This window comes from Lagenorhynchus albirostris, chromosome 7 (genome assembly GCF_949774975.1).
Source record: "Lagenorhynchus albirostris chromosome 7, mLagAlb1.1, whole genome shotgun sequence".
Taxonomy (NCBI): Eukaryota; Metazoa; Chordata; class Mammalia; order Artiodactyla; family Delphinidae; genus Lagenorhynchus; species Lagenorhynchus albirostris.
The window spans coordinates 858,834-879,724 of NC_083101.1; the positions used below are offsets into that span (position 1 = coordinate 858,834).

General features: G+C 50.0%; 1 pseudogene; it reads right to left on the bottom strand.

The window, feature by feature from the left end:
• Nucleotides 1–8,555: 8,555 nt before the first annotated feature.
• LOC132523108 (kinetochore-associated protein DSN1 homolog) lies at nt 8,556–20,349 on the bottom strand (annotated as a pseudogene).
• Nucleotides 20,350–20,891: the final 542 nt, after the last annotated feature.

Below are 20,891 nucleotides of genomic sequence, written 5' to 3' on the forward strand. Positions count from 1 at the left end.
CCTGCTACTGTGGGTTTCTGCTGGACCACCTGCTGCACAGAAAGGGTATCTTTTAAATTTTGGGGAACTTCTGATGAGTAAGAGACCCCTTCCTCTGCTCCGGTCCCTGATGGTGCCTGGGAGATGAGGCAGCCACTCCCCCAGGGCACAGACCCCGAGTTCAACTCTGGGTCCACCCTGGAAGCTTGCATGGGAGAGGGTGCAGGGGAGGACATCCCCCAGGGGCAAGAGTAGCCCGCCCAGAGGAGACGGAAGGAAGAAAGACGGGGGTCTTAGGAGGGATCAGGCCCCCCTTAGGAGACGGAAGGAAGTTCTAACTTTACTGGGACTCGAGAGTTACAAGATAACTTTCTCCTGTAAAGCTTCCAGAGCCCCTGTGAGAAGCCTGAGGGTGGCAGCTTCCTCTCAGGGGGGCGCAGCTACATTTTGTCCCAAGACAGACGCATTGCCCTTACCCTGTTCCTACTTTGCATCTCCAACTCTGTTCTGCCCTGAGGATTTTCCGAGTGAATTTTCAGTTGGTTACACAAGCATTTACTGACCCCCAGCTGGCCCACTAGGTGGACCAGCTCCCTCCTTAGACGGCACAGAGGTGAGTGGAATATTTGATGCAAATGAGGCCCCAGGGGAAGGCCTGACCTGAGCCTTCAGGGGGAGTGGTTGAGGGTGCTGGGGGTGCCTGGCCCCAAAGGAGGAGGTGTTAGAACTTGGACGCTGTTGGGGTATAAGGCCTGGGCACTACCTGGACCCCACGTGGGCCGGACCTCGTCTCCACTTCCCACCCCAGGCACTCGCGCAGGAGAGGGGATCAAAGCTATAAACAGATGAGCAGAGGGTGCAGGCTCCCACTCTGGGACCCCTGTCACCTGGGAGTCCCCACCACCCCGCCTCAGGCAGGTCTTCAGGGGTGGGAACAGCTCTTCGAGCCTTTTTGTGGCCAGGGAGAGAAAGAAGGCGCAGCTGACCCTCCCCGGGGCTGGGCCTCTGGGAACCCCTGGAGTGGCTGCCATGGAGAAAGCAGACAGACCAAATGGGCAAGGGCAGGGCCCGCCCCACTCCCCCCCACCTCCCCCCCCCCCGGCCAGGAGTGTTGGCAGCTCCTGTCCAACTGTCCATCTCTCTGACCTGACCCTGGCCGGACGCAGGAAGTGTTTACTGTTGGAAGGGATGCCAGAGGGAGACCAGGAAATGCAGGAAAATGGTCAGCCAGAAAGAGTGATGTCCAAAGCCAGCAGGCGTGGGAGCCAGGACACAGCCGGCCAGAGCGAAGGGCCAAAGCGACGGGTTCGGAGGAGGAGAGGGAAGGGGCTGCCTTCCGGGCTCTGTCCCTCAAAGGCCCTGGCTCAGCGCAGGGAGGCACAGCCCCGGTCGCACACAGGCACAGGGACGCCGCCCTGCAGTTCTGACCTTCGGAAGGCCAAGTACCTCCTGACGTCGCAGTGGAGCCTGCGGAGAGGAGGCCGGCGTCCACCCGGGCCTTGAGGACAGGAAAGGAGGCGCTGCGTGCAACTGGGAAACAAAGCCTGAGGCCGCGGAGCCTGCGGGTGCAGGCCCTGGGAAGTCTGGGAATCACCGACGGCTCCTCTCCTCCCGAGGCCTCCAGCGCAGCCCCTCCCGGGGCTCCGGGGTCTCGGGGAGGCCGCCCTCCCCCACCACTCCGCCTCGGCAGGCCTGGGCTCCCTGCTCGCCGCCAACACGCCCCTCCCTCTGCCCGGCGCATTCTTCTGCTTGGCTGTACGTCGGACTGTCCCTCGGCGCGTCCGTCTGTCGGTCTTTCTTCTCTCGCCCCCTCCAAAGCCGCGGGCCCCATTCATCCTCGAGGCCTCTGCCCTTTCCTGCGAGCGGGTTCCGCTCGGCGAGCAGCTGCTATGCTAATGAGAAGGGGGTGGGGGGCGGCGGGGGATCGGCGGGGGAGGGGGGACGAGGTGGGGGCACCCGCAGGGGGAAACCAGCGTCGGGAGGCCGGGGGCTCGGCAGTGGGGGCCCGACCGAGAGAGGGGAGGGACGGGCGCTCACAGAGGCCCGATCTCTGCATTCACAACCGGCGGGGGCCACTCGCGGGCGCTGGGAAAGGGCGCCGCCCCCGCCGCCCCCGCCCCGCGCACCCACTCGCCGAGCGAGGGGTGCGAGGAGTAGAGACCAGCTGTCATCTCTGTTCTGGGGTCGCGGCCTGGAGGGCGGCTCGTTCCGGAGGCCGCCCACCCCCCTCCCCGCCCACCAGACGCCGCTGCGCGTGGGGCTTGGGTGCGCCCCGCGCGGGCTGGGGGTCTGAGCCGGAGACGGAGGGCCGGACACCCCCGCAGCCCCCCGGCCTGGGTGATTGGACGCTGGGGCGGGCGCGTGCTGCCCCCCTCCCGGGGGCGGCGCCCGAGGACCCCGGGCCTCGGCGAGACGGGGGAGGGGTGGAGGCGGCCCGAGCTGGACACGGGGACCCTGACCGCCGCCCACCCGGCGTCCTAGGGGCGACGAGGGATGAGGACGAGGGCCCCCGAAACATGGCTCTCGGAGCCCGGGACGCCCCCCGCCTTGGGCGGGACTCCCACGAACGGGCACGGCGAGCAGCGCCCGATGGCAGGGTTCGGACCCGGGCGAGGACGCCAGCCCAGAACCGCGCGGTGCGGGCTGTGCTGCCCCCCTGCGGATGCAGCGAGCACTGCGCCCTGGGGCCCGGGGGCCCGGGCGGCGAGACCCCCGCCCGCCCTTCGCTGAGCGCAGGCGCCCGCACCCCCCACCCCCGCCGCCGCCGCCTGCTGCGGACCCGGGCCTACTGGTGGCGCCGCCCCGCACCAGCCTCGCGTGCCTGGAGCCCGCGACCTCGTCTCCTGAAAGGTGGCCGGGGCCCTTGGGGGGTCGGCCGCGGGGCGCCGGGGCCGCGGCGCGAGGGGTTGGGGGTAGGGAGCCGAAGGCCTTTCGGATGGGGGCGCTCGGGCCCAGCTCGGGCCGAGAAACTGGGTCTGCTTCACGCGGTGGCCGTCCCGTGCGAGGCGGGGCGAAGGTGCGCGCTGCGCAGAGGAAAGCGCCGGAAAGGCTGAGAGCAAGTCAGGTGGGCCCAGGTCTCGCTCGGGCGACCACGGGAGAGAACGTCCAGCAGAGCCTGGTCGGTCTAGGCTACAGTGACAACACCGGCAATCTGTGGGGCTTGGGGGAGGGGGCAGGGCCAGAACTGGGGTCACCTTGCAGAAGGGCGGCCACAGAGGCCCGCTGCCCGGCAGGAGGGCCCTGGAGCAGGGTGGGCGTGTCCCTGGAAGGGGCAGCTGTGTTGAACCTGTTGACTGACATTAAACATGCACAACGTAGGAGCCGTGAGCTGAGTTTTCTTCCGGATCTTACCGAGGACTGTAGCCTGGGAGACAGCTTCTCAGTAGCTCTGAGGGGCTGCTCTGAAGAGGTGGGGGAGCGGCCAGGATCTGTGTGGTCTGGGCCAGGGGGTGTGTGCAGCCAAGCACACATCTCGGTAGAAGGTAACTGCTAGTCACGGGGAAGGGGTATTTCCATTAATGATTTTAGCCCTTTTTTTCTGTGTATGGAAAGAGGCAGGAATCCGGTTCACTAAAATTTTTCCTGAAATCTATCTAACTCTCTAAGGGACCTGTTTTCCCAAATCACAGAGTGCCTCGTCCCGTCTTCCCCCCGAACCCCTTTCAGGGTGCACTGTAGGTCGGCGACGGCAGTGGCCGATGACTTAAGATCTTTGTAGAGCTGGCCAGTGGGCCACATTCTTGGTTTTACAACCCATAGTGGCTCCTGGCTTCTGCAGGCCCCGGAAGTAGAACCAAACCAGGGCCTGGGGAAGTGACCCCGTCACGGTCCTCGTGGAGCGATTGGCCGTGGTGCAGTATTCTCCCATTTGGTCAAAAGGGGAAGGGAGGACATTTCAGGGCCCCGGAGTCACAAAGAGTGGATGGTCAGCAGGACACAGGATGTGTCACAGCCCTGTGGACATGGCCACCATGTGAGTCACTTCAAGACACAGACCACGTCCGTCAGAACCATCAGGGCCAGCAGTGGGGTGCTTCCAGAGCACCCCACAGAGCCTGGAGCCTCAGCAGAGGGTGGCGGGCAAGGCTTTGATGGTCAGGTGAGGCTGGCATTGGAATTGCAGAGTCTGCCAGCGGTCTCCCCACCCCATCCCCCATTCCACAGGAAGTGTCTGTGTTGGGCATAAGCAAGGAAAGGACTTCTCTCTCTGTCTGAACTCTTGGCCGGCTCAGAGGTGGGGCCTGGAGACCAGGTTTACCCCCAGTACGTGTCCCGCCGGTGGATAAAATCCACCTCTGCCTCCTCGTTGGTACCCTATGGACAAGAACCCCCAAGGGAGCCCAACCCAAATTGTCCCATAAACTTTCCAGAGACATATGACAATATACAGAACAGTAGCCTGTAAGCAAGATGGAATGTATTTCTCATCACTGAAGTTAGAACAGGTGGTCCGGGGCTGGTGTGTGGCATTAGGATACAGGCTGTTATTCTGCTGGGTGGACCTTTCATTCACATGGCTCAAAATGGCAGCCCATGTCCAGCCATCAAGTCTACATTCCAGCCAACAGTGAGGAGGAAGAGGTGAACTAGGGCCTGGGCCCCCTCCCTCCAGGACACTTCCTAGAAGTCTGTTTTTGCCAAATCTACTCACATCCCATTGGCTAAAACATAGCCACATGCCCAACCTCATTGCAAGGGAGGCTGGGAAATGTAGTCTTTATTCAGTGATATGCCCAGCTTAAAATGGGGCCATAGACGAAGAAGAGCTGCAGATTTGGGAGTGGTCTGTCCCTGCCCAGGTGACAGCAGCATCCAGGCCGCGTGGTCAGGCAGAGTTGTCTGTGTCTTACGCTCTGCCTTGTTTTCCCTGACGGGAATACACTCTACACTCTAACGTTAGAGGTTTGTGCTGAAGAACTTTCTAAGGATTAAAACTGTCCAGCAATGGACTGAAAAGAATGAAAAGCGGAAGCACACCTGGGTGCTTGTTTGCGCTGAGATTTACACCTCCCAGGCCTGACCGATTATACGTGCACAGCCCCACGAGAAACACGACGGGGGGAGCACAGCCCGTCTGTGTAGTGATGGGTCCAGCAGACATGCTGCTGTGCCCTAGGAGCCCCAGAGCCATTCTCCACGGGAAACGATGCTGCAGGTTAGGTGAACAAGGCCCTGCCGTGTGGCCGTCAGGAAACGGAGGGCCCAGGAAGCACTTGGGACACCCCTGCTCCCTGCACGAGGCAAGAGCAGGACTCGGTACAGAGGAGAGCCAGCCTTTGCCCCTCTGCTCCCCGTTCCCTGTTCTCCAACCTCCCTCTCCCTTATCTCGGAGCAAAGTAATAAGTAACCCAGGACTTGGAATTCTCAAGGTTATTTTGTCAATAAAGTTCTCCTTCTCGAGTGTCCCAAGATGTCTTTTGGGGCATGGCTTCTTTTCGTTTTAATCAAGGTCGAAAGAAAATGATTAGGTTTATCATTCATATTCCTAAAAATCAACTTTACTGCAGTATAATTTATATACAATAAAATGCAGCCACTTCGAGTGTGATGAGTATGGACTGGTGGGTATGCCCACAGAACCCACACCATAACCAAAGCATACAACATTTCCATCAGCCCCCAAAGTTCTTCCACACCGCGACTCAGCTGGCTCCTCTCGCCCCCCAGTCCCGGGTCACCGCCGACCGCTCTATCACCACAGGTCATAGGATTATCTATAAAAGGACTGGTGTGGTTTGCACTTCCTGGCTTCTGGCCCTCAGTGCCAGACTCACCCATGTGGTTGCAGTAACTTTGTGGGGGAGGGGGAGGTCTTTTTTTTTTCTGGTTTTTTTTTTTCCCCACTAGAAAAATCTGGCTGGTACCACACAAAACACAGGATAGTTTCCACTGGTAGTTTTTCAGTCGACAGAATTATCCTCAGTAAATGTGCTGGCAGCACACGGTACCTCAGAGAGCCCAGGGGAAGGGGAGCACAGGCCCACCCCTTACCTTTCCAAAACACTCCATTCCCTTCTCCTGGGCACTGATCCTTAAGGACTGGGACTCTGACCCCAGAGTGTCTTTAGAAAATCATCTTATCAAATTAACGTTTAGAAAATGAAACTTTAGGGACTTCCCTGGTGGTGCAGTGGTTAAGAATCCGCCTGCCAATGCACGGGACACGGGTTCGAGCCCTGGTCCGGGAAGATCCCACATGCCGCGGAGCAACTAAGCCCATGCGCCACAACTACTGAGCCTGCGCTCTAGAGCCCGCAAGCCACAACTACTGACAAGAGAAGCCACTGCAGTGAGAAGCCCGCACACCGCAACGAAGACTAGCCCCTGCTCGCCGCAACTAGAGAAAGCCCATGTGCAGCAATGAAGACCCAACGCAGCCAAAAATAAATAAATAAATAAATAAATTTATAGGAAAAGAAAAAATAGAGTTTCCACATAACGTAGCATATGTATTACTCTTTTCCAAGCTTAGGTGTACACCCAAGAGATATTAAAACATACATCCAGGGACTTCCCTGGTGGTCCAGTGCAAGGGGCCTGGGTTCTATCCCTGGCCGGGGAACTAGATCCCACATGCAGGCCGCAACTAAGAGCCTGCATACCCAACTAAAGATTCCTCATGCCACAACTTAACATGCTGCAACGAAGATCCCACGTGCTGCAACTAAGACCCAGCACAGCCAAACTAAATAAATAGATATTAAAAAAAAAAATACATCCGCACAAAAAAATGCATGCAGGGACTTCCCTGGCGGTCCAGTGGTTAAGACTTCACCTTCCACTGGAGGGGGCATGGGTTCCATCCCTGGTCAGGGAACTAAGATCCTGCATGCTGCACAGTGCAGCCAAAAAACAAAAAAGTTGCTTCCAAATTTCATAGCAACATTATTCATAATAGCCAGAAAGTAGTAACAACTCGAATGTCCATCAGCTGATGGAGATACAAACAAAATATGGGATATATATGCAATGGAATATTATTCAGCCATAAAAAGGAATGAAATACTGATATTACTTGAAAATTAACCTTGAAAACATTATGTTAAGTAAAAGCTGCCAGACACAAAGGGACAAATATTGTACATGACCCAGTTATGAGCTGCCTAGGGCGGGGGGCGGGGTTGGTAAGAATAATGGGGAAGCACAGGGTTTCTTTCTGATGTGACAAAAGTGTTCTAAAATTAGATTAGAGAGATGGTTGCACAACTTTGTGAATGTACTAAAAACCACTGAATTGTGCACACTGGTATGTGAATTATATCTCAATTTTTGAAAGCTCTTTAAAATAAAAATAGGTTTTTGTAAGTATGTAGTTATAATCTGCAATTTGTAATGCAGATTTTAACAAGTACAGAGAAGAGCTAAAAAGGGCACTTGAGGCTTCCCTGGTGGCGCAGTGGTTGAGAGGTCCGCCTGCCGATGCAGGGGACGCGGGTTCGTGCCCCGGTCCGGGAAGATCCCACATGCCGCGGAGCGGCTGGGCCCGTGAGCCATGGCCGCTGAGCCTGCGCGTCCAGAGCCTGTGCTCCGCAACGGGAGAGGCCACAACAGTGAGAGGCCCGCGTACCGCAAAAAAAAAAAAAAAAAAAAAAAAGGCACTTGGTCCCTTCCTGCCATGGGTCTGGGACTCAGAATGTCAACTTGGAACTGAAAGCTACAGCACACAGTGGACATCAGGACACGGAGCACATGGCGTTTCCACAGTCTGGACATCGTGTGGAGTGATGCATGTACCCCAGTGATGCAAAACTCTTCCACTGGAACCACCTTTGAGACACACTGGAACGGTAGTCCCATAACTTTACAACTTGAAATGCCCGAATGTGTCATCAGACTCGTCCTGAGTGACTTTGGATTGTTTCAAAACCTGCAAAACTTCTTCACAGGATGATGACTTCTGACCATGAAGGATATTCAAAAGAATGGGCCACTGATTCTGAGGTTAATTCCGAAAAAAGTTCCAAGCATTTTGTACATTCCTGGGAAAAGTGTTCCTACAACGTTCTGTCAGCTACAAATTGGCGCTCGCCATCGTCACTTGCCAGCTGCCTCTACAAGGCGTAAATCATGTGCTGCTGCGGCTGCTGCCTTGCAACAGCCCCTGAAACGCTGAACGGAGGCGCTCTGGGCTCTGGGTGACACTGGCAGAACAGGTCTTCCGATAGATGGATATTTTCAGGAGACAATTTTATGAGCCCAGTTCTTGTATCTCCTCGTATCTAGACAAGCACTCAAATCCTTCACGGCGACGTCTGCTCCTCATGACTGGCAGTGACGTGCACGAGACGAGCAGAAACCTTCTACAAAAAATAATGCTTGACTGCATGTACTCCCCCTTCACCCAGACCACATCTATACTGACCTTCCTCCCTGCCTCTGTGGAGTCGTTTCTCAGAGCGATCTGGGATGCTGTCTCCCGGGTTGCAGCCCTCATTTTGCCCCAAATAAAACTCAAATCGCAACTCTCACGTTGTGCATTTTTTTAAGTCGACAGTTCCCATCACTTCTAGAAAAAACTTAAGGAACCCTATAGCCACCCGGTCACCTCCAAAGGCGAGAGGGTGGAGAATACCAGCTCAGACGCCAGGCAGTCCCCAGGCGCTGGGAAGTCTGCCATTCCTCTCCTCTTGAGCATCTTGTGGCAGGAAAGCTGCAGAAGGTGACTGACAAGACCCAGAGCAACATGTGGTGGGCGGGGCTTGCAGCTGAAGCTCCGGAAGTTTGAAGCCGGCGAGGGATCTGGCTGTTGGTGGCGTCTCTTCCCAAACTGTACTGACCCCTACTGGAAGCACTGAGAACTTTTGCCCATGAAGGCCTGAAGCTGCCCCACTGATAATTGCAGTTCTTCTATAACCATTGCCATACAATCTAAGACCTTCCTCTGGTTCTGTAATCTTTTATGGTAGTCAGGATTTGTGTGAAGAGCTTCACACTGGGAAGATCGAGATATGTCATAGGTTCCACTTCAATCTCCGTCATTTTGGCTTCGATTGATTCTTGTATCGTGTGATAAGATGCATCCGTTCTCACAGTGCAGCAAGAGCTGGCCCGAGGTCTGGCATTCTACGGAAAACTTTGCTGTGCAGTCCTTCATCTCAGCCGCTGGTGTTTCCAGAGGCAAGTCTGAGGCTTCTCCTTTGGCTCTTCAGAATATTTTTGTAGACTTCCATCACTTTCTACTGGCTGCAAACATTTCAACTCTTCAGAAAGAGAAGGTGCTTAGGTTCTAAAACTTTCAAGACTGAAAATAATGGGGTTTTGTAATAAAGAATTGCAAGACAAAAAATAACCAAATGGAAAAACCTGGAGTTAAAAAGCACAACAGGGCTTCCCTGGTGGTGCAGGTGTTAAGAATCCGCCCACCAATTCAGGGGACACAGGTTCAATCCCTGGTCCGGGAAGATCCCACATGCCACGGAGCAACTAAGCCTGCGCGCCTCAACTATTGAGCCTGCGCTCAGAGCCTGCGAGCCACAACTACTGAAGCCTGCGCACCTAGAGCCTGTGCTCCGCAACAAGAGAAGCCACCGTGATGAGATGCCCGTGCACCGCAATGTAGTCGCCCCTGCTCGCCGCAACTAGAGAAAGCCCGCGCGCAGCAACGAAGACCCAACGCAGCCAAAAATAAAAAAAATAAATAAATTTATATTTTAAAAAAGCTCAACAAATGAAATAAAAAATCCACAAGATTCTGGTCGTACAGCAACTGGACATCCACATGCAAAAAAATTAATCTGGGGGAGTGGGATGAATTGGGAGATTGTGACTGACATATATACACTACTATGTATAAAATAGATAACTAATGAGAACCTACTGTATAACACAGGGAAGTCTACTCAATGCTCTGTGGTAACCTAAATGGGAAGGAAATCTAAAAATCTAAAAAAGAGGGGATACATTCATATGTATGACTGATTCACTTTGTTGTACAGCAAGAAACTAACACAGCATTATAAAGCAACCACACACCGTGCCCCGGTCTGGGAAGATCCCACATGCCGCGGAGCCTAGTTAGCCCCTACAGTCTTGTAAACTGATTCTAGAAACAATTTCCTTATAATATATCTCCCAATCTCCCTTATAATATATCTTTTTCCTCTGGTCGAACCCTAACTGACACAGGGGTCAAAGCAAAAGTCAATGAGGAAACGATAGTCTTTTCAAAACATGCTGCTGGGACACTTGGATATTGACGTGCAAAAAGATTAATTTAGACCCTCATGTCACAGCATGTACAAAAATTAGTACAAAAATGGTTCATAGACCTGAATGTAAGAGCTAAAAACATAAAACCATTTAGAATAACACATAGACTAGGACTTCCCTGGTGGTGCAGTGCTTAAGAATCTGCCTGCCAATGCCACGGATACAGGTTCGAGCCCTGGTCTGGGAAGGTCCCACATGCCGTGGAGCAATTAAGCTCGTGCGCCACAACTACTGAGCCCGTGCTCTGGAGCCTGCAAGCCACAACTACTGAGCCTGGGCACCACAACTACTGAGATCTCGCTCTAGAGCCTGCGAGCCACACTACTGAGCCGGGCACCTAGAGCCCATGCTCCACAACAAGAGAAGCCACCGCAATGAGAAACCTGTGCACCGCAACGAAGAGTAGCCCCCGCTCACCGCAACTAGAGAAAGCCCACGCACAGCAACAAAGACCCAATGCAGCCAAAAATAAATAAATAAATAAATTTATTTTTAAAAAAACTTAGAAAAACCTTTACGACGCTGGATTAAGCAGAGTTCTTAGATACAACATCAAAGGCATGATCCATTCCAGAAAAAAGAAATTTGACTTCATAAAAATTAAAAACTAAAAAAAAAAAACCCAACATTTTGCACTTCAAAAGACTTTTTTTTTTTTTTTTTTTTTGCGGTACGTGGGCCTCTCACTGTTGTGGCCTCTCCCGTTGCGGAGCACAGGCTCTGGACGCGCAGGCTCAGTGGCCATGGCTCACGGGCCCAGCCACTCCGCGGCATGTGGGATCTTCCCGGACCGGGGCACGAACCCGTGTCCCCTGCATCGGCAGGCGGACTCTCTACTACTGCACCACCAGGGAAGCCCCAAAAGACATTTTTAAGGGAACTATACTCACTATCTTATAATCACCCATAATGGAAGAGAATGTAAAAAAAGAATATATATATATACACACACACACATATATACATATAATTGAATCACTTTTTTGTACATCTGAAACTAATGTAACATTGTAAATCAACTATATTTCAATAAAAATATTTAAAAAACAAAAAATACATTTTTAAATTATGAACATTAAAAACAACCTACAGACTGGGAGAAATATATATTTGCATATCATATATCTGATAAAACACTTACAGCCCAAATATATAAAGATCAACTCAATAATAAGACAAGCAACCCGAATAATAGAAATGGCTGATAAGCACATGGAAAAATGCCCAGCACCGTTAGTTATTAGGGAAATGCAAAGTAAAACCACACATCAGTATCGCTGGAATAAAACGACTGTTAGTAACAGGTTTGGGCAGGGATGTGCAGAAGCTGCGACCCTCATACACTGCTGGTGGAATGAAGAACGGTGCTGCCACGTCGGAAAGCAGTTCGGCAGATTCTTTAAAAATTAAACAAAAAAAATCTTTTTATATGACTCAACAATTCCACTCCTTGTTATTGATTCAGGATAAATAAAAACACATGTCCATACAAAGAAATTTTTGGCAAATGTTCCTTGCACCATTTATGCATAAGAGCAAAAAAAATGGAAACAATCCAAATGTCCATTAACTGGTGAATGAGTAAACGAAATGTTTTTGATCCATTTAATGGAATACTATTTAGCAATAGAAAGAAGGGCACCAACTGCCGATATGTCCTCGGGCAAGGCACGGGTGCGCCTCAAAAACGTGCTGAGTGAAAGAAGCCAGATGCGAAAAGCTGCAAAAGATTCCATTTGTATGAAATGCTTTTTTTTTTTTAAGTTATTTGTTTTGATGTGGACCATTTTTAAAGTCTTTATTGAATTTGTTACAATATTGCTTCTGTTTTATGGGTTTTTTTGGATTTTTGGCTGCGAGGCATGTGGGTTCTTAGCTCCCCAACCAGGGATCAAACCCTCAATCCTTGCACTGGAAGGCGAAGTCTTGATCTCTGGACCTCCAGGGAAGTCCCCTGAAATGCTTTTTTAAAAAGGCAAACCTATAGAGGCAGGAAGAGGATTAGTGGTTGTCTGAGAAACGGGTAGGAACAGGGATTCATGGAAAACGAGCAGGATGGATCTTTCTGGATGATGGAAATATTCTAAACCTGAATTGTGGTGATATTTGCACCGTTCTGCAAATTTACTAAAAATCAATAAATTAGCGGGACTTCCCTGGTGGTACAGTGGTTAAGAATCAGCCTGCCAATGCAGGGGACACGGGTTTGAGCCCTGGTCCAGGAAGATCCCACATGCCGCGGAGCAACTAAGCCCGTGCGCCACAACTACTGAAGCCCTCCGGCCTAGAGCCCGTGCTCTGCAACAAGAGAAAGCCACTGCAATGAGAAGCCTGCGCACCGCAAGGACGAGTAGTTCCTGTTCAAGGCAAATAGAGAAAGCCCGTGCACAGCAATGAAGACCCAACCCAGCCAAAAATAAATAAATAAATAAAAATTTAAAAAAAATAAAAAATAGAAATAAATTGTCCCCTTAAAACGAGTATATTTTGTGGTATGGAAGTGATACCTCAATCAAGCTGTTTTTTTTAAAAAATAAACAAGAAAGCTACAACATAAAAAACAAACTAAACCAGACTGGTTAGGGTTATAAATTTAGGTGGTTGAAGTATGAAGAATACAAGGTGGTAGGGACTTCCCTGGTGGTCCACTGGTTAAGACTCCGTGCTCCCAATGCAGGGGGACTGGGTTCGATCCCTGCTCAGGGAACTAGATCCCACATGTCGCAACTAAAAATCCTGCATGCCACAGTGAAGATCCCGAGTACCGCAACAAAGACCCAGTGCAACCAAACAAATAAATATTAAAAACAAAAAACACCAAGGTGGTAATTATCTTAAAATTTGGGTGGTTATCGCGTGGGGCAGGGGAGAGGCACCAGGGAGGGGTGGGGTGGGAGCCAGTGAGTAGAGGGGAGGCTAGGGGGCTCCTAGGAGACTGACCACGTCCTGTTTCTTGACCTGGATGGTGAGCACATGAGTGCTTGCTTTACAGTAAAACTTTTTTATTTCTGTATTTATTTATATATTATATATATAATATATATATATTATATATATTATATATATATTTTTTATTTATATATATTTTTGCCACACCACATGGCTTGCAGGATCTTAGTTCCCCTACCAGGGATTGAACCTGGGCCACGGCAGTGAAAACACCAAGTCCACTGGACTGCCAGGGAATTCCCATAAAACTTTAAATATATATTTTGTTTTATACATGTTTCTTGACATATGTTATATTACACAATAGTAACCCTTTACAATACCAGCCAAAAAATGTATTGTTTCTGGGAACAAATCTAACAAAAACGAGGAAGACGTGTCTACAGCAAATTACAAACTTCACTGAAAAGCAGTAGATCAGCCCTGAATAAGTGTACGGCAGGGCAAAGGGATCATTATTCCCCAAATTGACTTGTAGAGTCAATGCAACTCTGATCAAATCCTAAAAGGTTTTTCAAAGAATTTAACAAAATCAAATTAAAAACAAGCCCAAGAAGAGCCACGTGACTCTTCAAGAATAATGATATCCCGCTAGCTGTTATGGCTTCTGCAGACTTATAAAGCCATAACTATCAGGACAGCATGATCTCGGCCCAGGGAAAACAAACTGATCCACAAAAGGCAATAGAGAGCCCAGAACAGTCCACAGGCACATACACAACCTGGAACACTGATTATAGAGCATCTGAAGGAACTAGTTCATAAATAAATCAATAAAATAAAATATCAAAATCAATATAAATGAAATACAATAATAATATCTCATATGCAGGGTTGAAACAAAGGGACAGAGTTAAAATACTTGGACAAGAATCGTCCTTAGGTTGGAGAGGGCTAAACGGGAGCCCATGTGATGGAAAGTCCCTTCACTGCTGCAGTGAGGATATAAGACGTGTTAGATTAGGTGTTCCTGGTATAACTGCCAACCAATTAAGGAGAAAAATGGAACACTGGGCACTGGAGGGTACCAGTACAAAAAGAAGTGAGAAATAAGAAAAAAGAAGCATAGAAAAAACTGGACAACTAAAAGGCACAAAATAAAGTCAAAAGAAGAAGTTTAAGTTGTGGAATTAATTATAGAACCCTCAGTTAAAGTTGGAGTCAGGACGGGTCTGTAGGGAGCTCTCTCCACGAATATGCACGTCAATTACCCCAAACAGGAAGAGATTTCCGCCTACATCTTGGACAGGAAGGTGCCTCTACTTACCATCAGTCAGGAGGAAGGAAACTTCCCTCCACCCCCGACAGCCCAGCCAATCAGAGACTGCAGGGGCCCAGTCAATGGGAAGACTCCATTGAACCCCAGCTCCTCCAATGGAATCTTTGGTTATCACAGCCCCTCCCTACTCCTCCTTTTCCCTATAAAAGCAAGTTCCCCCTCCTTGTTCTCTGGATTTGGCTTTTTTGTCTGCCATAGTTTCCACATCCCAAATTGCAATTCCTCTGCTATTCCTGAATAAGCTTGCTTTCGCTGGTAAAATAACTGGCTACCATTTACTGAAGTTGATATATTTATATGGTGTCAGAAGTGGGATCTGAAGGCGGCGAACCCCAAGAGATGACAGGCCCTGGAATGGAGCGAGGTACCCACACTGTGAGCCCTTCATGCTTATCACTTCCCTGAGTCTCTTCTTGTATTCCAAACTGCTTCTTTGCGTTTTGAGTTCTCTAGCTTTTTTCGGGATCTGGAGAGGCTTTGTCCTTTCAGGGGAGAGGTTTCATCCTTTCTGGTTCAAGGTTTCACCCTTGGTGAATACTCAGTTGTCTTCTGGAGTGTGCAAGAGTGGGGGGATCGAGCTAACTGGAATCTGGGCTAGGACTCCAGCAACTTTCTTGGGTTTCCAGGAGAACTTAAGGAAAAGGGATCCTGGTCATCTATGCGCTCTGAGGGCAGCCCTCCCTCAGGGACTCTGGAAGGTTCATGTTTGAAAGCTATGGACCCTGACATGCTCGTTTCTTTTTCCCCTGACATGCTCATTTTTAACTAAGTGGGCTGAACCAACTAAAAGTAATCCAGAATTATCACGGCCATTACAGGGAACTTTCAATCTTCCCAAACTTGTTTTTCTTAAGATTAAATTGGGGAACTGTGGTCCTAAAATTTTATTTTATTTAATTTATTATTTTTTAAATTAATTTATTTACTTTTGGCTGTGTTGGGTCTTCGTTGCTGCACGCGGGCTTTCTCTAGTTACGGCGATGGGGGCTACTCTTCCTTGCGGTGCGCGGGCTTCTCATTGCAGTGGCTTCTCTTGTTGCAGAGCATGGGCTCTAGGCGCACGGGCTTCAGCAGTTGTGGCACGCAGGCTCAGTAGTTGTGGCGCGCTGGCTTAGTTGCTCCACGGCATGTGCGATCTTCCCGGACCAGGGATCAAACCCGTGTCCCCTGCATTGGCAGGCGGATTTTTAACCACTGCGCCACCAGGGAAGTCCCATGTGGTTCTAAAATTAAATAAGAAGAATGGGATATTTATTTTCATTGGTACCTGGAAGCTTGCAACTGTGCACCAAAGTCTAAAATTGCCTCTTTGCAAGATGCCATTTCTAAAGTGGCCAAAACAACTAAAAAACTTGAAAAGAGCAGAACAGTTTCTGAAGCCTTGTGCTCCTTGAGTTCCCCTCCCCTAACTTCTTTGTCTCTGGCACCATCTTGTGTGTCTTCTCCGTCCCCTTTGTCTCAGACTCCGCCCCCTTTGTTTCTTCCTTTCCCCTCCCCTGTGAAAACCTGCCCCTTTAAAATCAGACCCTCAGGGGGACTTCTCTGGCGGTCCAGTGGTTGAGGCTTCACCTTCCAATGCAGGGGGTGCAGGTTCAATATGTGGGCAGGTAGCTAAGATCCCACATGCCTCGAGACCAAAAAACCAAAACATAAAACAGAAGCAGTATTGTAACAAATTCAATAAAGACTTCAGAAGTGGTTCACATCAAAAAAAAACTTTAATAAAAATTAAATAAAAATAAAATAAAATTGAACCCTCTTAGGGTCCAAATGCTTAACCCCTAATTATAGTTTTTAAGTTAACTGGAGCAGGACTCCCCTGGTGGCACAGTGGCTAAGAATCCGCCTGTCAATGCAGGGGACACAGGTTTGAGCCCTGGTCCGGGAAGATCCCACATGCCACGGAGCAACTAAGCCCATGCGCCACAACTACTGAAGCCCGTGTGCCTAGAGCCCGTGCTCCGCAACGAGAAGCCACCACAATGAGAAGACTGTGCACTGCAACGAAGACCCAATGCATCCAAAAATAAATAAATTTATAAAAAAATAAAAATCAGTAGTGTACTTAGGTAAAACTAAAACAATTTTCTTTCATTTGCTAAGAGGACAAGGTTTTCTTGGAATATTGGTTTGCTTCTCGTGGGAGATTATGGATTTTTCTTTACCATTTTTTAAAGTAAACTGCTTAGAAAGCAAAGATTTGTGTTTTAACAAAATTATTTCCTGTGCTTACGTTGTCTTATTCAGGACTTTCATTACTAAAGAAAACTGAGTCTTCTCAATATTTTTTATTTATTTATTTTTGGCTGCATTGGGTCTTTGTTGCTGCACGCGGGCTTTCTCTAGTTGCGGCAAGTGGGGGCTACTCTTCGTTGTGGTGCGCGGGCTTCTCATTGCAGTGGCTTCTCTTGTCGTCGCGGAGCATGGGCTCTAGGCTCACGGGCTTCAGTAGTTGTGGCTCGCAGGGTCTAGAGCGCAGGCTCAGTGGTTGTGGCTCACGGGCTCTAGAGTGCAGGCTCAGTAGTTATGGTGCACGGGCTTAGTTGCTCCGCGGCATGTGGGATCTTCCCGGACCAGAGCTCAAAGCCGTGTCCCCTGGATTGGCAGGCGTATTCTTAACCACTGCGCCACCAGGGAAGTCCTCTTCTCAATATTAAAAGAGCTAAAAAAATTTAAAAATACATAAATAAATAAAAGAGCTAAGTTTTGCTTACAACTATGTAACCTCTTGTATTTGCCTTTGAAATCTTTTATTGTTACTTTGGTCAGACAGATAATTAAGTATCATTTCATAATGATCTGTGGTCCTGTTTGGTCAAATGTCCAAAACCTTGTGTTACTTTTGACAAACTTACCCCAAATCATGTTATAAATGAAGTCTTGCTGACCTTACACTAACTGGGCTCTTCCAGAGGGCCCCTGGAGAATCTCAAAGGATTTGCCTCTCACCTGGTAAAATGCTGAACTAATCAGGCTTATTTGATGAGCTAGATTACATGGGAAGCTTGTAATAGGCTTCTAAATAAGAAGGAATACAGAACCTTTTAACCTTCTAGTTGTATAGGTACATATCAACATGCGCTCAAAATCATATGAAATTGCTAAATTCTGAGATGTCCTGATATAATGTTATTGGTCATGATTTTTGTTTTGTTTCTGTTTTTTGGGTTTTTTTGGTCGTGCTGCATGGCTTGCAGGGTCTTAGTTACCCGGGCCCCAGCAGTGAAAGCGCCAAGCCCTAACCACTGGACCACCAGGGAATTTCCAACCGCTCACCATTTTAAACATATGTCAAAAAGATAAGCTGATCCCCTTGCCACTCCCATTATAATGAATTCTCATCAGATTTTTAATAATGGGCATTTTCAAGTCTTTCTGTCATTATAGTTACTGCGTTACCCTGATGCTTCTCGAAATGTGTTCCTCTTTAAAGAGATTCACGGAAAGGACTCTGACGGGCACTCTGAAACAGTTTTCTTTCTTATAACTCTAAGATCATACGACTGAACTGTGTAAGAATTTCTAAAACTCTAATGGAAAACCAATTGCTTTAATGTTTTGCTTTCCAGACATAACGGATCCCCTTTTCTCCTCTCCTTTAAGCTGTCTATAACTTAAAACAATTTGGTAAAGTGTACGTTGGCATCAAAGGTTGAAGCATTTACATTTTCTCCCTACCTGGTCCCTCAAGAGTTCTGAAACTCTTATTAAGTATTTTTGTTTTTCATGACAGTGGACGTATGTGCACACGTTCAATGGAGTCTGTTGTCCCTGAACAGGACACCCAAAGCACGTGGTTCTTTGATCCGAGCTGAGAAAGGGAGAAATACTTCTGCATTGTAAAGGCCTCATTGCTTCTACTGAAAATAACCAGTTGGGCAATGCCCTGGCGGTCCAGTGGTTAGGACTCCGTGCTCTCACTGCCGAGAGCCCAGGTTCGATCCCTGGTGGGGGAACTAAGATCGTGCAAGCCACATGGTGTGGTCAAAAAAAAAAAAAAGTTTAAGAAAATAGTTAGGATTAACATATACACACTACTATACATAAAATAGATAACCAACTCAATATTTTATAATAACCTATAAGGGAAAAGAATCTGAAAAAGAACATATGTGTGTGTGTGTAACGAATCACTTTGCTGTCCACCTGAAACTAACGTAACATTGTAAATCAACTATACGTCAATTAAATTTTAAAAAACTAAAAAAGAAAGAAAATCACCAAGCTCTGGCAGAGCACTTCCTTTGCAGCGCACTCCCGGAGACCAAGACCCCGAATGTCACAGCCCACAGCCTGGAGATTCTGGGTACTGGAAAAGGCACCTCCAAAAGGATCCTCTCCAGGCTCGCCGGCAGGACCCCATCAAATCCTGTTGACTAACGCTTGTGCACCAAACTCCAGAGGGGACTCCTGGGTTCAGTGTCCCATCTAAAGGATGCACCAAATCCCAACTGGACCTGTACACTCTCTGGCGACCTGAAGATAATGCCCATTAGGACCCGAAGCAGAGGACATCTGAGGCCAACAGCTTTCCCAAAACGTCTGGACCAGGCCTGTATACCTTTACTTCAATACAGTCCCTCACCCTGTTCCTCCCTCCCTTCTATGGAAGGACAACACCCTCATTCGTATCTCCCAGTCCCTGAAGAAAGGGGGAAACCTCTCCGATTGCTCGATTTGCCATTGGAATCCTCAGCTGGCCCAGCATAGCAACGGCCTCTTGGTTCAGCCTATAAGTAATTTCACTGGGGTTCCAGATGCTGCTGTCTGTCCAAATTGTCCTGCAGGCCCATTTTATAGTTAGGGAGCTAAGCCCACCTAAATGTATTCCTTGCTTCAATTTGACCCACCCCTGGCATAGGAAAACAAGATCCTTTGAATATCTGCATGAAAGTTCAACGGAGCTGGCAATGCAAGTTGAGTCATCTGTAAACTCGCTGACATATCCGTACATCTAGGTAACTTCCTGTTGTGTAACAACAAAATTTCCGAGCCTTGGCTAAGCAATGCCAGTGCCTCTGCACCAATGAAGGAACCCAGAGATTCCATCACTCGTGTGGAGGCTTCATGTGCGCCCCCTGGTTTCACCTCCATATGTGGAAGTTTGGGGGATGGCCTTTATGCTTGGGCAGCCCATTGTCTTGATGGCTGGAGAACACAGGACGGTGTGCCCTGCTGTATTCACTGTCCTGTTCTCCTGACATAACTGAACAGAAGCCTCACGTCGATCCGTCCCATTAAACCTCTATAACTGCCTTAAACAAGAAATTCCAGCAGGCGTAAGAGATTCTGCCTTTACCTCTGCAGGGAGAGCTTTCCTCCCACGGATGGGAATGAGCACCAATGGACATATGATGAGGAATCTCTCCCTGACACTAGGAGAGTTAGCCACTCCGGAGCCAAAGCAGTTTCAGCTCAGTGATGGTCACTTAACTCACCAGCCAAGGTGGTTTCAGGTAACCACGAGCCTGCAATTACCTACTTGCTGAGCAAGGAGGTGTCTGCAGCAGCAAACCCCTCTTGCTGCAAGTGGTTAAATGCCCCTGGGGAAGCAGAGACCCGATGACATAAGGCTAAAGAGCAAGGACGTTGGCTAGAGCGACGTCACGGACAACCCGCTGTCTCTCCGGGTGTATTCAGCTGGATACCTGCAGGTCTGCCTCCTGCTTTAGAAGCACCGTGCAAACTGGCCATCCCTCGCAGCCCCCAGGGAGCCCTGGAGCCGGGAGGAATCCAGCCTTTCCCGGCAGAACGTGCCCCCTCCCCACCCTTCCCGTCGGGGCCCAGGGGCTGCATGCCAGCTTGGCAGGTCAGCCGCTTCCCTGTGCTGGAACAGGCTCCTCTCCCTGACAAACCTCAGCGCATCGAGGTCTGCAGCCGACCACCATGACCACCACGAAGAGGATGGATGGCGGCGAGGCGGCTGTGACCATGCGGGACCCCCAGGGATGGGGCGTCTGACAGGGTCTCTAGAGACACCAGCCCCCGTGGTCCTTGAGGTTCTGGGAGGGCAGGGGTCGGGCTGAGCTCGGCGGTGCGGGACTGGAGCTCCTGGCACAGTCCACGCTGGCGGCGCCTCCACCCTGACCAGCCCTCCCCTCGGCCCCTAGCTGTGCTCCTGTCCCGCCCACCTCCCAGGCCGCGCCCTGCTCCCGGGTGGGTGGGGCCGTGCTGACCCGCGTGCCCACCACGAGACAGCACTGAAACTGCCTCGCCCCCCTTGGGAGCCCAGCCCAGGAGGGGCCCCAAGGCTCACCCACCCCAGGCAGCCGGCGCGGTTCCTGCAGTCCCGCTCGGGGAGACACGAGCCTGCGGAGCCAGGGCTGTGGAGAAGCCAGGATGGCAAGCGTGAGGCCCCAGCCCAGGCCTGGGAAGCAGTGGACCTCTGAGGTCTGAGGGATCCCTCCTCGAGGCCTCCCCCGAGTTCAGCACCCTGGAGCAGGTTGGTGGGCAGCGCAGGGGGATCCAGGAAGTC